A 16191-nucleotide genomic window follows, 5' to 3' on the forward strand; every position below is an offset into this window, starting at 1 on the left:
ACACAGCACCGTTTACGTCGAGGGCATCAGGAGGCGGAGCATCGCTCCTGCCAGGGTACCACGGCCTTCATCCTCCTCCACCCTGCTGAAGTGCCCCTTGTGGTCAGCAGGCCCTGCCCCGCACTCACCAGCACTCTCATGCTACCGGGCTTCTTCCCCCCGCTGTCCCAGTACAGGGCCCGCCAGGTCTGGAAACGCCTGTCTTTACATTCATCTGTCCACTGGGCCCTCACACAGCTCCCGCGAGGTAGCTGGGATAGCCTCCCACTGGATAGGTGAGGGGCCTGCGGTACAGAATGGTCAAGTGACCTGCCTGCAGACCGACAGGGGGTCACGCCTGGGCCTAGAGCTCAGACAGGATTTCTGGGCCTGTTTCTCTACAGCCTCCCCTTATTACGACTTCCCTCCTCTTCACAAGATTTGGCCTGTTTTTTGTGTTTACTTTTTAAAGATTTTTCCCTTGAGTTTTATTCCCAACCTTGAAGTTGCTCTACCCATTAGACCTGCACACTACTACCTCCAAAATTCACGTTGACTTCTACTCTGCAGCACTTCTCTTATCTCAAATAAATCCCTGCCTGTGTACTTTGCTACCATTAATAGATTAATATAGTACAGGTCTAACTCTTTCAAGTACTTCCCAGTTTTTCCAGAAAGTCTACCTATCTACAGTAGTGTTATCCAGTTGTAACTGACATGGACCCCTCAATGTAAGGGCCTGAAACAACTGAGAAAAAAAATTGTATATCTCCATTTCCGTGCCTTTAACATATGCTTCTTTAAAGCAAGGAATCTGTGTCTGGGTGTGGTGCTTATAGAAGTTCACGAGTACATTCATAAATATTAATGCCATAGAATGCTTCCTTCAAACACAATTGTTACCAGGACTTCACATCCATTAATACGCTGCTGTGACTAAAAATATCGCAATCAGAATTTCACTTTGCCTTTTGCTATGCTATTCATCTAATTTTTTAGAACTGGAAGGTACGAGAAAAGTCATCTAGTACAAACCTCTCATTTTAGAGATAAACTGAGGCACGAAAAGGGCAAGTGATCTGCTCAGTGTAACCAAGTGTGGCAGCATTAGAATCTGGGGGTTCTGACTAGATTCCCATGTGTTCTACCTCACGCTGCTTCCTACGTAATCGCCCATTCCCCAGAGAGGCCTGCCATCTATTCCTGCTTCCACTGTGTTCCCGCCGTGGTTTGGACCGTTTCTCCACCTATTGGTATTTCCAGCATTTAGGTAAGCAACCAAGCTGGCAAAATAGAAAATAAAACCTCTCCCAACACGCCTGCACTTTTTTTTCAGCCTCTTGATTAAAGGAAAGCTTTTTAAATTCCAAGTCTCCTTTTTGTACTTCCTGAAAGTACTAAATAACCGCTAAGAGCTTTAAGTTAGGTTAACGATGGCCGGTAATGGCTTCCCTTCTAGAGTAAATTGGAAGCATGGCTCAACACCATCATATCTCCTCTAGGAAGTGTGTGTGTTTTGGAGGGAAAAGGGAATGGATTTGTGGAGGGTTGGTGCTTAAAAAGAGCTACCTATTGCAGGTAACTTATCCTTATCCACACCACCCAACTGTTCCCAAAGCAGTTCTATTCCATCGTGTGCCATTAATGAGGTGAACTTTTGTCGATATCTTGTGAGAAAGAGTGACTTTGGAAAGTTCCCTAGAAGAAAAGTTTTCTAGGGCTGGCCTTCTGTAACATACCAGACAGAAAAAAGGCTAACAGAGAAGAACAAAATTAGCTAAAAGCATTTGGGAAACCGATATAATCTGAATTGGTTCCACAATGTCCAAATGGCAAACCAAAGCTAAAGATATATAATTATGCATAATCAAGGAACCTAAAAAATATGGAATACAAATAATTTACTTACATGTAATATTTCATACGACAGCCAGTTTCTCATTATATGAAAGATTATAAATATGAGCTAAAACGCACGGTTGTGGCTCCCTGTCAGTTCTGAAATATATCCATAGCGATAAGAGACTAAGGACTAGTAAAATGGAGGGAAAGATGGTTTGACTATTGAGTGTTTGCTAGTGGGTATGTCACAGACAAAGCAGTGAAAATATAAGCGATAAAGGTACCAATACGTGTTGTGTCTATATTAGCCTAATGAGCTATAGAGAGATTTAAAGAAATGAAGATTGTAAACTCCAGGAAGCAGTCAAGTTAAACTAGTAGATTCAAGCAATGAGGTCTCGGTATACAACCCTAATTCCGTATGTATCTTGTCAGCTACTGTGCCTCACCCTAGTCTGACCTCGGCCAAGGTCATATGGTTTAATAACTTACATGTGTCTAGTGCTTTTAAACTTTTAAACCCTTTCACATCTATTTAAGGCATCTGATCCTCACAGCAACCCTGTGAGGTAGGCAGGTTGCTCCCTTTTAACAGCCAAGGAAACTGGTGTTGAGAGGTAAACTAAATTGTCGCACATCCGTGATGAAACCGGGGCTAACTAGCTCTCTGGACTTGGCCGCTTCCGTTGTCTACTAGGCTACCTCTCACGTTTCTGAAAGGTCTTTCAACTAGTGGAGACGCTTGGGAGAAGCAAGTATATTCCTACCCTTCTGCACATTAATGGTCCATCCACTCTTTTTCTGAGGACACGGAAAAGGAGCCAGGGTTACCATAAGGCAGCTGTTGGACCGGGCCTCTGCCAGAGAAGGAAATACACACTCGTGTGATCAGCTCCTAACTTCTGGTGTTTGAAATTAACCTCTGAAGCAACTTTTCAAGCGCTAGCTGAAAAGCACCGGTTGCCTCTTCCACCGCGCGCGACCACGGCATCCCTGCGCAGCTCATTGGCAGGGTCCTGCTGAGCACTGGCCTCCTCGCCAATGGCAATCAGCCGGTCCAATTTTTCTTCCTCCCGCTTTGAGAGTTCTCCTGCCAATCTCCTGTTTTCTGCCGACTGGGCTGCGATAATCCTGGCCACTGACCGCCTTCTTCGCCTTGCCCACCTGGGAGGGGCCTCACTGGTCAAAGGCCCATCCCCGCCAGAAACAAAAGGAACTCTGGAGGAGGAGCCCGGAGGCCGCTGTGCCGAGGCCACCCCGGGAGTGTTTCGGCCGGAGCTGGTGCAGGGGCTGGGCTCCCCACACACTCCCAGTCTGGTCATGGAGCTGCTCTGACAGGGAGCGGCTGCACCTCTGAAAAGGCGGTGGGAGCTGCTGTAGCTGGGAGTCCCTCGAGAGCATCCTGCACCTGAGGATTCGTCCCGGGAGTCCTCAGGGTCGCTGGTTTCTCACATCTGGTCACTGATCCTCAGTTGACAGTCCTCATCTGATTCCTTAACTGTTTTCAAGCTAGGCTGACGATCTGCTGCCTGAGTCATTTTTGCTCCCAGAATGCTGGTTCCCTCTTCCCCTGGGGTGTCAGGGGCCGCTGAGTTCTGATCACAGTGCTGGGCCCAAGCAACCTCCTCCGTTAAGTTATGCGCGTCAGTCACTACCTCATTTTGGAGAAAGTGATCCATCGTATCATAAAAGGGACAGCGCGGTGGATCACCCATACTTGTGGCGTGGGCTACATAGGCCATTAAATATAATGCCTTCAGGACTTTGAACTTGGAGCGGCACTGACGCTCGGTGTGGCGGAAGCCTTCCTGCTGCATCCGCTTAGACGCAGTCTGGTAGACGTCTGCATTGTGATGCACGGTCTGGAGGCGCTGAATATACTGTGCCTCGCCTAGTATGGAGAGAAGCGTCCGTGTCTCCTGTCTGGACCACCGGATGCCCGCACTGCTATTGGAAGTGGCCGTAGCGGACTGCGAAGGAAGGCCAGCTGGAGGAGGCTCCTGGGCAGCAAGGTGCCGATCTGAAGGTGTGGGGAGGCTCTGTGTGCTCCGGTCTATCTCAGGAGCCAGCCGATTCTTCCCTCTCAGGGCTAATTGCCGAGAAGCCAGGTCCAAGGACCGCATTTCTGGCTTCTGCCAAGGATCTGCTTTACTTTCGTTACTGTATTTGAAATATTCCTCATTCTACTTTGTTTTGTTGCCAGTCCAACAACCTCTTCACTTTCTGCGTGAGCAGCACAGCTGGAGTAACTCTGTCGCCTGCATCATTGGCAACCACATCAGCCCGGCCCTCCTTACAGACGGATGCGCAGGTGAACCCCGATGGCCGCCGTGAAGCGGCAGAGACGGCGGCAGCAGTAACAAGTGGTCTCCCCTCCGCAACAGCCCCGGGCCGCAGGACCCAGAACCTTAGTTTTTGAGACTGGTTTGGGAAACTGCAATTACATTAGCAACATCCAAGTGTTATCAACACTGAGCAATTCCTGTCATCTCAACTCAGCAGCCGACTCAGAAAATCACACCTTCCAGCCCACGGAAGACACTTAGTAATGCACGTGTGATTGGGTAAAAAATTGTCATTACCGCAAGCTTTATTTCTATTTGCTTCTGTATTTCTCTAAAGGAAAAAATACCCATGGCTATCTCCCTGGTTCTTCAAGAGGGCCATGGCCAGGTCCCCTTTGAAGGAATATATAGCATGACTTTTTTCAATCCCAGTTGCCCAAGTGCTGCCATACTCCTGACAGGGGAGAGTTGTGCCCGCAGAACCCCTGGAAGCTCTTCTCTCCCTGACACAGCACTGGAGGTGCGGGAAGATTCCAATCACCTATTAAACAGATCTCTGCCTCCCCTTAGGCCCACTTTTCTCCTGGGTGCTGTTTCCAAACCATATTCGTAAAATATGAATCTTATAATGCTCCTCCTCTGTTCCGGAACTTTCCATGGCTTCTTACTGCTGGTTGTTTAAAGTCTAAACTTCCCAGCATCCATCCGGAGAATAAATTCATTCAGAAATCCAGCACCATCCTCTTGGTAATGCTTACTTTCCTCTTCTCCACATCTTGAACCCTCTGCTCTTGCCTTGCTTGGTAATAGTGTCTTACGTTTGCTGGTTTTCTGTTCCCTCCCTGAACTGCCTTTTCTTTTCCCCTCTACCGATCAAATCCCTGCCTTTCCTCCAGTTCCCACCCACCCTCCACGCCATCCATGAGGCCCCTCTTTCTATATCTTCCTATCATTCAGATGGAGGCCTTTTCTACAAAAGGCCAGGATAGACAAACACAAAAGGGGATTAGGTGTGGGAAAGTTTACCCTTCCCTTTTAATTCCATGTAGTCTGAATTGCCGCATTTCATTCCATTTCCAGCTCCACCTAGATGTTCCACAGCATCTTGAACTTGAGAAGAGTCACTACTTTTTCCCAAAGTCCCCATTTATCTTCTTGTGTTCTCTCTCTCTGACAATGATGTCACTGTCTACCCAGATGCCCAAAGCTAGAAATCCAAACATTACCCTTCGGAACTCTTTCCTTTGCTGCCCATCTGGTCACCAAGAACTCTAATTTCTGGTCATCAGTATCTCTCAGCATCACTCCCGTCTTCTTCACTGCTCTGTCTTAGCAGAGCCTTCATCATGTCTCTCCAGACTTTTTTCCAGCAGTCCCCTAGTAGATCTCAGGCCTCTAGCCTCATCCATACTCAGATGCTTTATTCATCTTCCACATTTGTCTATGTTCCGAAGCGAAAATCTGATGACTCAAAAAAATTCAGCAGTGGCATTACATTGTTTTTCACATCCAATTAACACTTTGTAGTTGAACTGCCAGGTTCTCTCTGATCTGTCCTGTTTCTTTTCCAGCATCTTTTCTCTTTCCTTACTCTGCCTTATCCTCCTCCACTTTGACTACGAACATGGAAAGGTCCATTGTCGCCCACACCACTCTCTACCTGCAATGTTTATTCTCCTTAACATCTCCTGTTCAGTCTTCAAAATTCTTTTTCAGGTATCACACCTGAGGAAGCTTCCAGGACACCCACAACTCCCAAGTCAAGATAAAACTCCATTTCTCTGTGTGTACTTCATTCTATCACAGCACTTACCTATCACTCTTAATGTTGGTCTCTCCAACTAAAGTATGTTCATCTTGAGGCTAGAACACCTAGCATCTAACACAGTCCTCATAAATAATTATTGAATGAGTGAATAGCACGTAGTCCTAATTTCTCCATATGGCTTTTTAAGAATTATTCATTGGTTTACATACCTGAGTATATCTTGCTAAGATTGTAAGGAGCTCAACAATCAAGGATTCTGTGTGTCTGAAACTGCACTAGGATAATCCATACACGTGACGGAGCGTGACAGATACACTGGAGACCATGACTGAGAGTAAGAGGTCAAATATGTGGACTGATCAAGAGGATGCATTTCCACCTTTATTCCTCCTTTCTGCTCAGCCTTTAATGGATACATCTTTGGCTTATTGAGCGGAAGTGTAATCATTTCTCAGGACATCACTTTCAGGTCTAGCCAAGGGCACCCATCAACAGAGCCCATCATGAGCTGTGGTTGACCAGGGCTCTAATTTGGCTGTTATCATTGAACTCTTTTGTAAGAAAGGTTAACTAAGCAGTGACCTTGTCTGTTTCACAAGCTATAGAGAGCTCTCTCTCTAAACTTCTCCCGTAAGTTTCAAAACCTTTCATTTTAATGTCTGGGAGCTGTTGATGACGTATAAATAACCACTGAGGAAGTGGTGTGATAGAGACATAATAGATCAACAATCCAACGACCAGAATTCTGCTCTTGATGAAACTAGAAAAATCCATTGGCTCAGTGGTTTCACTTTCTTAAATTCATACAGAATTTAGAATGAAAAAGAAAATAGATGTAATGCGGTAAGAGGAGTAAATACAAGAACCAAAAGGCATAAGAAAAGCTCATCATGTTGTCAGACTTAGTCTGGTTTCATGTATTCTTTTGGACATCTGATGGGCCTAGGGCCCGATTTTATGATAATTCAAAACATGGCACTTCCCATGCATTTGCCATACTCCTGCTATATTATATTGTGTCATATGGCTCCTCTATCCCAGCCAAATTGCTCCACAACTTGTTTCTGAAAAGATCTCACATTCTGGCTCCTGTCTCAATTCCCCCACCCCTCATTTCACCCTTTTCTAAGTCATGCCCTTTCTTCAAGCCTAACTAAACCAATAAAGAATGCATAATTCCTGAAAGGCAAAATGGGTACTGATTTGGGAGGACTTTATTCTGTAGGCAGAAAAAAATCCCAAGGTGGTGGGTGGGGTTATGTTCAATGTGATCAGAGTTTTAGAAATAGCCCCTCCTCCAAGAGATTACTATGCCAAAATAGATAATTGCAATGCTCTGGTCCATTTAAGAGGATTAAATATAATTGGTGACTGTTACCTATTGAGTGAGTTAAGACCAACCTTATCTAAGGTATAAAAAGCAAAGCAATAGTAATTCTGTTTTTAAATTCTTAGTATTTTCAAAGTGCTTAATATGTATTATTCCATCACAATGTAGCAATGTTACACCAAGAAGGATAAATGGTGGGCTCTAGACCCAAACATCAGTAGCACTGTTACAGCCAGCAAGGAGCGCTCCTGCTTCGAATCATAAACGCCATCAGACCATCCATTCATTCAAAACTGTGTTTTAATTTCCTACTCTGTTCTAGGCAGTCTTCTAGGCATTTGAGATAAAACAGTGGACAACACAGACAAAAATCCCTGTCCTCGTGAGGTTTATATTCTAGAAGGAGAAGACAGACAGTGAACAAAATAAATAAGTAAGGTAAGAAAGTGATAGATGTCACAGAGGGATATTAAGCAGGAAAGAGGCACAGGGAGTGGGGAGAGGGAGCTCATCAAGGAAGGTTCACTACAAAAGTAATATTCGGGCATAGAGTTGTACGAGGTGGGGCAACAAGTCATGAAGGAGGAATAAGGTTTAATGGTAGACTGTTCACAAAAATGGCCACAGAATTCCTATCCTTATAGCCACGTCTTTGGGTAGCCCCTTCCACACTTGGTTCTAGGCTTAGCCATGTGACCTACTTTGAAAAATGGGACAATATCAAGTGTGACCTGGCTTTTTGATCTCAGAAACTCTTGTGACCACCATATGTAAACGAGCCTGAGCTACCCTGAGAGATGATGAGAAACACGTGGCTAAGCAATCCCCACTGACCCATCAATATCAAGCCACTGCTCTTGTAGTATGAAAGCGGTCATAGATAATACATAAACACGTGGGTATGGTCGTGTGCCAATAAAAGTTTATTTGCAAAAAGAGGTGGCAGGTCAGATTTGGCCAGCAGCCTGTAGCTTGCCAACTCCTATCCTAGACCGTACAGCCTCAGTCAAGCTGGTGTAGACAAGAGCTGTCCAGTCAACTCAGAGAACCAGGAGAAATGATAATTGTTATTTTAAGCCTTTATGTTTTGGATTGATTTGTTACACACATAAGCTAACTGCTACAGTGTTCCAGACAGAAGAAACCAGATACAAACATCCTGACAAGGGAGTATGCTTGGGATACTCTAGGAATTAGAAATAGAGCAATGTTGCTGGAGCCAGATGGACAAGGGGTAGAGTCATAAGAAGTAAGTGCAGAATCAGCAAGATAGAAGGGATGGGACAGGCAGATTGTAAGAGCTGTGAGGCCCATTGTAGCAGAGGAGCGACATGCTCTGTCACTTATGTTTTTAAAAGCTCAGTCTAGCTGCTATGTTGAAAATAGACCCTAGCGTACAAGGGCAGAAACAGGGAGATGAGTTAAGAGTCTGTTGAGGGCTCCCCTGGTGGCGCAGTGGTTGAGAGTCCGCCTGCCGATGCAGGGGACACGGGTTCATGCCCCGGTCCAGGAGGATCCCACATGCCGCGGAGCGGCTGGGCCCGTGAGCCATGGCCGCTGAGCCTGCGCGTCCGGAGCCTGTGCTCCGCAACGGGAGAGGCCACAACAGTGAGAGGCCCGCGTACCGCAAAAAAAGAGTCTATCTCATAACCCAGGTGGGAGGTTGGATATGGGTGGTAGCAATGGAGGTTGTGAGAAAGGGTCTGAATTTGGGGATATTTTAGATAAGATGAACTCAGAATTTGGATGTGGGGTATATAAGAAAGAAGGTAATTAAAGATGACTTAATGGTTTTTGTCTTGAAAGATTGGAAATTGCCATTAATTTGAGTTGGAGGAGACTGTAGGTAGAAAAGGTTTTGGGGAAAACATGAGGAGTTCTATGTGGCACATTAAGTATAAGATGCCTGTTGGGCATTCGAGTAGGTATTTGTATACATGGGTCTGGAGTTCAGAGAAGAGGATTAGCCTGGAGGTACCGGTTTGGAATCATCGGCACATTAGAGGGCATTTGAAGTCCACGAGATTGATGAGATTGCCTAGGGAGCGCATATACACAGCGCAGAGAAAAGCCTTAAGAAGTGAGCCTTGGCGCATTCCAACACCAAGCTGTCAGGGAGATGATGGAGAGGCATCGAGGAACAGTAAAGGGGCGGGAGACTGGGAAGGAGAGGCCAGAGAGATATAAAGAAAACCAAGAGAGTGCAATATCTTGAAGGTCAGCTCAAGAAAGTGTTCAAGTAAGACAAAAACTGAGAACTAACCCTTGGACTTATCAGTGTGGAGGAAGTTGGAGACTGTGACAGAATCAGCTTTGGTGGAGTTAGGGTCATGAAAGCCCAATAGGCATGGGGTGAAGAGAAGCTGGGAGGAGAGGAAGTGGAGACTGTGAGTAAGGCAGTTAGCTGTGCAGGAGAACAGAGAAATGGATCAGTAACGGATCAGTTACCAGAGGGTAATTAGAGGGATGTTTTAGAGTAAGATAAAAGATATCGTGGTTTTATTCTGAAGAGAATACTCCAATAAAGAGAGGGAAAATGATGATGCAGGAAAGAGAGTGAGGCCACCTTAGACGATGCAGCCCATTCAAGCCACCAGATGACTGTATGGGCATGAGTGACTCCAGAGGAGGAACAGAAGCAAGGGCCTTGAGTGGACAAGAAGGGATGGGCTCTAGGGCCAAAATGGAGGGGTTAGCCTTAGAGGCATGGAGGTTCTTCTAGTAACAGAAGACGGGGTAGAGTATATGCACCCAGATGCTGGTGGGTGGGAGGTATGGTGGTAGATGGAAGTCTGTGGAAGGGTAGATTGTCCCAGTAATAACTCCCAGTGCATCAGCCCCTTGCTATTCCTCTCCCACACTGATTCTGGGCTTGGCCATATGATTTTCTCTAGCTAACGGGACATTGGCAAATATGATACATGCGGTGGCTTAAAAAATGCTTGTTTCTGGGAACTCTTCCACCACCACTTGAAGAAGCTCAAGCTAGCTTGCTGGAGACAGGTGGCCCTTTCAGTGGCAAAGACCAACTGCCATCTGAGACCAAACAGCCCCGTTTAAGTCACCAGATGACCACAGGCACATGAGTGACACCAAGCAAGTCCAGCAGAAGAAGTACCCAACTGATCCCGACCCAAATTGCTGACCCACAAAATCATGAGCAAATAAAATAGTTACAGCTTTAAGCCACTATTTATTGGGATGGCTTGATACATAGCTAAGGCTGACGGATACAGAGGAGAATGTATGTATGATGGACAGGGAGAGTAGGAGAGAAAGTAGCATAGGGAAAATGTATACAGTACGATTGCTGGCAGTACCGAGGGCCCACTTAAGAGGCGCAGTTCTTAAGTTTCAGTGCACTCAGTCAGTATGGTTGGGTTTTTCTCTGGCCACATGTCAGTTGCATGGTTGCTGGTGTGGTGTAGGGGAAAAATGGATTTAGTCAGGTTAGGGACTTTTGTTTCCAAATTTTTTTTTTTTGGCTGCGTTGGGTCTTCGTTGCTGCGCGTGGGCTTTCTCCAGTTGCGGCGAGCGGGGGCTACTCTTCGTTGTGGTGCGCGGGCTTCTCGTTGTGGTGGCTTCTCTTGTTGCGGAGCATGGGCTCTAGGTGTGTGGGCTTCAGTAGTTGCAGCATGTGGGCTCAGTAGTTGAGGCTTATGGGCTCTAGAGCGCAGGCTCAGTCATTGTGGCGCACGGGCTTAGTTGCTCTGCGGCATGTGGGAATCTTCCCGGACCAGGGATCGAACCCGTGTCCCCTGCCTTGGCAGGCAGATTCTTAACCACTGCGCCACCAGGGAAGTCCCAGGGCAGGGACTTCGGCCAAGCAAACACAACAAAGTCAGTGAGTCAGGTAAGATGGAAATGCATCCAAGGGAATGATTATCATCATTTACCATGGCATTTAACTTCAGAAAATAGAGGAGATCGTGAAGTTGAAATGCGATGAAAACGTTGTTGGACCAACTGATTGGATTTCTCAGAGGGGTTCAAGGAGTTTTGGCATCAGGACACTAGGGAGGATGAATTAGAAAAAGAGGAGGTGGTGGTCAGGGAGTCTGATACATGAATTAGAGATTATGGAAAGAGAACAGTTATCGCATATGACAAGGTCTGTGATATGACTGTAGCAATGAGCGGCTGAATAGATTGGAGGCCAAGATCAGGGGAGGAGAAGAAACAAGAAAATAAGAGGCCAGGCTGCAGAAGGATCATCTCTGCAGGTACTGGAATCGCCAGGAATTAGGACAGGGCTAACACTGGAGTAGATTGCCATCAGCCAGGAGCTAAGGTAACCTAGCAGTGGGGGGTGGGGGTGGGGGTCCCAAGATAACTATAACAAGAGAGGAGAGAGTGGGCATAATGTAATGACATTAAATTCTAAACTGGGGCGGTAAAGGAGGAGGGACCCGAGGGAGGATGGCCTGGAAGTGCCGTCAAGGAAGAAGGAGGAGGCCTGCCTTACTCTCGGGCCCGGTCGTGTCGTGCGTGGGGAACACACGACCATGACTTGAGAGGGCTGCCCAGATTCCAGTTAGAGCAAGAAGGTGAAGAGAACGTTCAGGAAAGAGGTTGACAACATAGGAGATGGTGCTGATAACGATCCACGAGTTCCAGACAGCACAGGGAAAGATTTCAAAAGTTGTGGCAGAGTGGGAGAAGGGGACCGGAAGGGAACGTGCCCAGCCTTTTGAGAATTAGAGTGTGAAGGATGAGGTGTGTCCTGGGAAGCTGGGTGGGAGCTGGGTGGGGCAGCTCTCCTGGCGATGAACGTGAGCAGAGAGAAAAGGCCATTTGAGGTTAGAGCCTGGGGCCGCAAGGCAGACAGCGATGTCAGCTTTAGAGGTTGGGGAATTTCCAGGGGACCCCCCTTCACGTCTGCCTGTGGAAATGTACAGGTCTGGGGAGGGTAAATGCCATGCCACCTAAGCCCGCTCTTGTGCCTTGATTCTGTCCTGATACACATGCATTCCCTGGGATGATTGGCTGGATAAGGGACACTGGCATCTTTTAAGCTCCAGGGCTTTGCGGATCAACTTCCTTCTTCCAAACGTCTGACAAAAACGGTGACCGGTTTTTGAAGAGAGGCAGAAAGTGCCACAGCTGAGTCTGATGTTCTTTCTCTGGGCAGAAGGGTGTAAGCCCCGCATCTCTTTGATGCTGCTCTAAAACACTTGTGCCGGCACCACCAGGGGCTTTGATGTTCTTGTAGCGCTTCTGACGTTCTGACATCTGGACTTGTACTCTTCTGAAGCAGCAAATTGAAACAATAGTCAAACTCTGGTATAAAAAGAAAAAGGACAGCAAGACCTTATACAGAAGTTTGTGATGCCACTCGCCTGATTAGAGAGAATGCTCTCTCTGCCTCTTCAAACACACGATCTTTAGTTTCACATTTTATTATTCATGCCAGGTGTCTGTCACTGGGCACCCTTAGCATCCCAGGATTTCTCCAAGAAGGGCTTTACCAACCCACTCCTGAAGCCCAGATCCAAATTGACTGTTTCCTCCAAATGGCCTTTTACTTAAACATAAAAACTATATGCCCGGCCTTAGGCTGCCCTTCACACTTCATCTTTTATCATCTCACCTTGAGTTACACTTCTTGCCTTCACAGCACATGAGCTCTCTCTCTGGCCTTTGTCCTCAGGTCCCACAGATCCTGATTTGGGTCTGCCTCGTGTTGTTTTCACCTTCACATCTGTCGGGCGAGCTCTTCTTCCTCTCACAGTGTTCGTCTTCAAGCTAACCATCTCCCAGAGAATGATCCAGATCACAGCTTTTCAATCAATGGACCCTCTTCCCTTCACTTCTTTAACCTCTGCTTTCCATATACGTTCACATCCTTTAAGAATGAATGGAGGGAAAAAAGTGAACAATTTTTTTTGGTATTAAAGTTGCTTTGTTCAATGTGAAATCCTCCCAGACAGAGCATGCATCTCTGCCAACCTTAATACCTCAGGTCTCCACTCCTCTTCCTAACATCTTAGACAAGTTGGGTATTTTCCTTTTCTCCCAAACTTCTTTTCCTAAAGGCTGCTCTCTTTTGCTGCTATGAACAGATCAGGTAGCTGAAGTGGATTTTCTTGATTTGTTGAGGGGAAAGCACCCCTTCATCTCCTTCCACAAACCCCCTTCTTGTAACATCGTTATTTCCAGTAAGATGTAAGTTGACAGGTAGCAGTGAAACCCTAGTGTGGGTGTCCCTGCAACTATCAGAGGCTCCCTGGAATCCAGTTAATCCAGCGCCATCGCAGCCTTTTCCCAAGGCCCCTGGGTCTGTTGTTAACTGTGTCACCAGGAGTCCTGCCCTGGCATCACTGAGCTCCCCTACGCTAGCAGCAATTCTGCATTTAAGGTCTGCTGTATCTTGGATTGTTTCTAACCAAGGAGGTCTGCCAGAGGACTCTCCAGAGTGGGGACAGACCCCAAACACTTCAGGCCCCCAGTCTGCTTTTTTAGCTTCTTTAGTAGGTCCGTCTTGGGAGCGTTCACGTGACAAACTGGAGGTTCTCTCTGACAGAGGTAATTCTGTTTATAAAGAAGAGATCCTTCCAGAACAAATTGTTAGAGAAGGTAGCTCAGCTACCTGGTTGTGAAGCCCACAGCATGTCTTCACTAGAGGACCAGAAAGATACGTTTCTGGTTATTCCCATTTCTGAGAGCTCGGATGAGTTTTTTTGCTCTTCATCGGTCTCTGGATTTATTGGCCTTAAGCCACTCTCCTAATCTCCTCTCCTAATGGGCAAGACCAAAGTTGCCTGAGAAAATGTAATTTTAGTGACACTTAATATTGCGTATTCAGGACTACAGTTAACCAGTCCCATGTTGCCTTCTTTCTTTGTTCTCATAAATAGCTATTCAGTGAACATCCAATGGCTTCTTGAAACTCCCTGCATCCATGTCTACACCCCACGTAGCCATATCTTCCCTTTCCATTTACTCTTTTTTTTAACATCTTTATTGGAATATAATTGCTTTACAATGGTGTGTTAGTTTCTGCTTTATAACAAAGTGAATCAGCTATACATATACATATATCCCCATATCCCCTCCCTCTTGCATCTCCCTCCCACACTCCCTATCCCACCCCTCTAGGTGGTCGCAAAGCACCGAGCTGATCTCCCTGTGCTATGCGGCTGCTTCCCACTAGCTATCTATTTTACGTTTGGTAGTGTATATATGTCCATGCCACTCTCTCACTGCGTCCCAGCTTACCCTTCCCCCTCCCCCTGTTGTCAAGTCCATTCTCTACGTCTGCGTCTTTATTCCTGTCCTGCCCCGAGGTTCTTCAGAACCATGTTTTTTTTAAGATTCCATATATATGTGTTAGCATACTGTATTTGTTTTTCTCTTTGACTTACTTCACTCTGTAGGACAGGCTCTAGGTCCACCCACCTCACTACAAATAACTCAATTTTGTTTCTTTTCATGGCTGAGTAATATTCCATTGTATATATGTGCCACATCTTCTTTATCCATTCATCTGTCGATGGACACTTAGGTTGCTTCCATGTCCTGGTTATTGTAAATAGAGCTGCAGTGAACATTGTGGTACAGGACTCTTTTTGAGTTATGGTTTTCTCAGGGTATATGCCCAGTAGTGGGATTGCTGGGTCGTATGGTAGTTCTCTTTTTAGTTTTCTAAGGAACCTCCATACTGTTCTCTATAGTGACTGTACCAATTTACCTTCCCACCAACAGTGCAAAAGGGTTCAGTTTCCTCCATACCCTCTCCAACATTTATTCTTTGTAGATATTTTGATGATGGCCATTCTGACTGGTGTGAGGTAACACCTCATTGTAGTTTTGATTTGCATTTCTCTAATGATTAGTGATGTTGAGCATCCTTTCATGTGTTTGCTGGCAATCTGTATATCTTCTATGGAGAAATGTCTGTTTAGGTCTTCTGCCCAATTTTGGATTGGGTTGTTTTTTGTTTTTTTTTTGATATTGAGCTGCATGAGCTGCTTGTAAATTTTAGAGATTAATCCTTTGTCAGTTGCTTCATTTGCAAATATTTTCTCCCATTCTGAGGATTGTCTATGTCTTGTTTACGGTTTCCTTTGCTGTGCAAAAGCTTTTGAGTTTCATTAGGTCCCATTTGTTTATTTTTGTTTTTATTTCCATTTCTCTAGAAGGTGGGTCAAAAAGGATCTTGCTGTGATTTATGTACAGTGTTCTGCCTATGTTTTCCTCTGAGGGTTTTATAGTGTCTGGCCTTACAGTTAGGTCTTTAATCCATTTTGAGTTTATTTTTGTGTATGGCGTTAGGGAGTGTTTTAATTTCATTCTTTTACATGTAGTTGTCCAGTTTTCCCAGCATCACTTATTGAAGAGGCTGTCTTTTCTCTACTGTATATTCTTACCTCCTTTATCAAAGATAAGGTGACCATATGTGCGTGGATTTATCTCTGGGCTTTCTATACTGTTCCACTGATCTATATTTCTGTTTTTGTGCCAGTACCATGCTGTGTTGATTACTGTAGCTTTGTGGTATAGTCTGAAGTCCGGGAGTCTGATTCCTCCAGCTCTGTTTTTCTTTCTCAAGATTGCTTTGGCTATTCGGGGTCTTTTGTGTTTCCATACAAATTGTGAAATTTTTTGTTCTAGTTCCGTGAAAAATGCCATCGGTAGTTTGATAGGGATTGTATTGAATCTGTAGATTGCTTTAAGTAGTATAGTTATTTTCAGAATGTTGATTCTTCCAATCCAAGAACATGGTATATCTCTCCATCTGTTTGTACTGTCTTTAATTTCTTTCTTCAGTGTCTTATCATTTTCTGCATACAGGTCTTTTGTCTCCTTAGGTAGGTTTATTCCTAGGTATTTTATTCTTTTTGTTGCAATGGTAAATGGGAATGTTTCCTTAATTTCTCTTTCAGATTTTTCATCATTAGTGTATAGGAATGCAAAAGGTTTCTGTGCTTTAATTTTGTATCCTGCTACTTTACCAGATTCATTGATTAGTCCTAGTAGTTTTCTGG

General features: G+C 45.5%; 1 pseudogene; it reads right to left on the bottom strand.

Moving 5' to 3' along the window:
* Nucleotides 1-2716: 2716 nt before the first annotated feature.
* Nucleotides 2717-3944, bottom strand: LOC114905686 (annotated as a pseudogene).
* Nucleotides 3945-16191: the final 12247 nt, after the last annotated feature.

The sequence above is a fragment of the Monodon monoceros genome, unplaced genomic scaffold (genome assembly GCF_005190385.1).
Source record: "Monodon monoceros isolate NGI ecotype Baffin Bay Population unplaced genomic scaffold, NGI_Narwhal_1 Super_Scaffold_22, whole genome shotgun sequence".
Taxonomy (NCBI): domain Eukaryota; kingdom Metazoa; phylum Chordata; class Mammalia; order Artiodactyla; family Monodontidae; genus Monodon; species Monodon monoceros.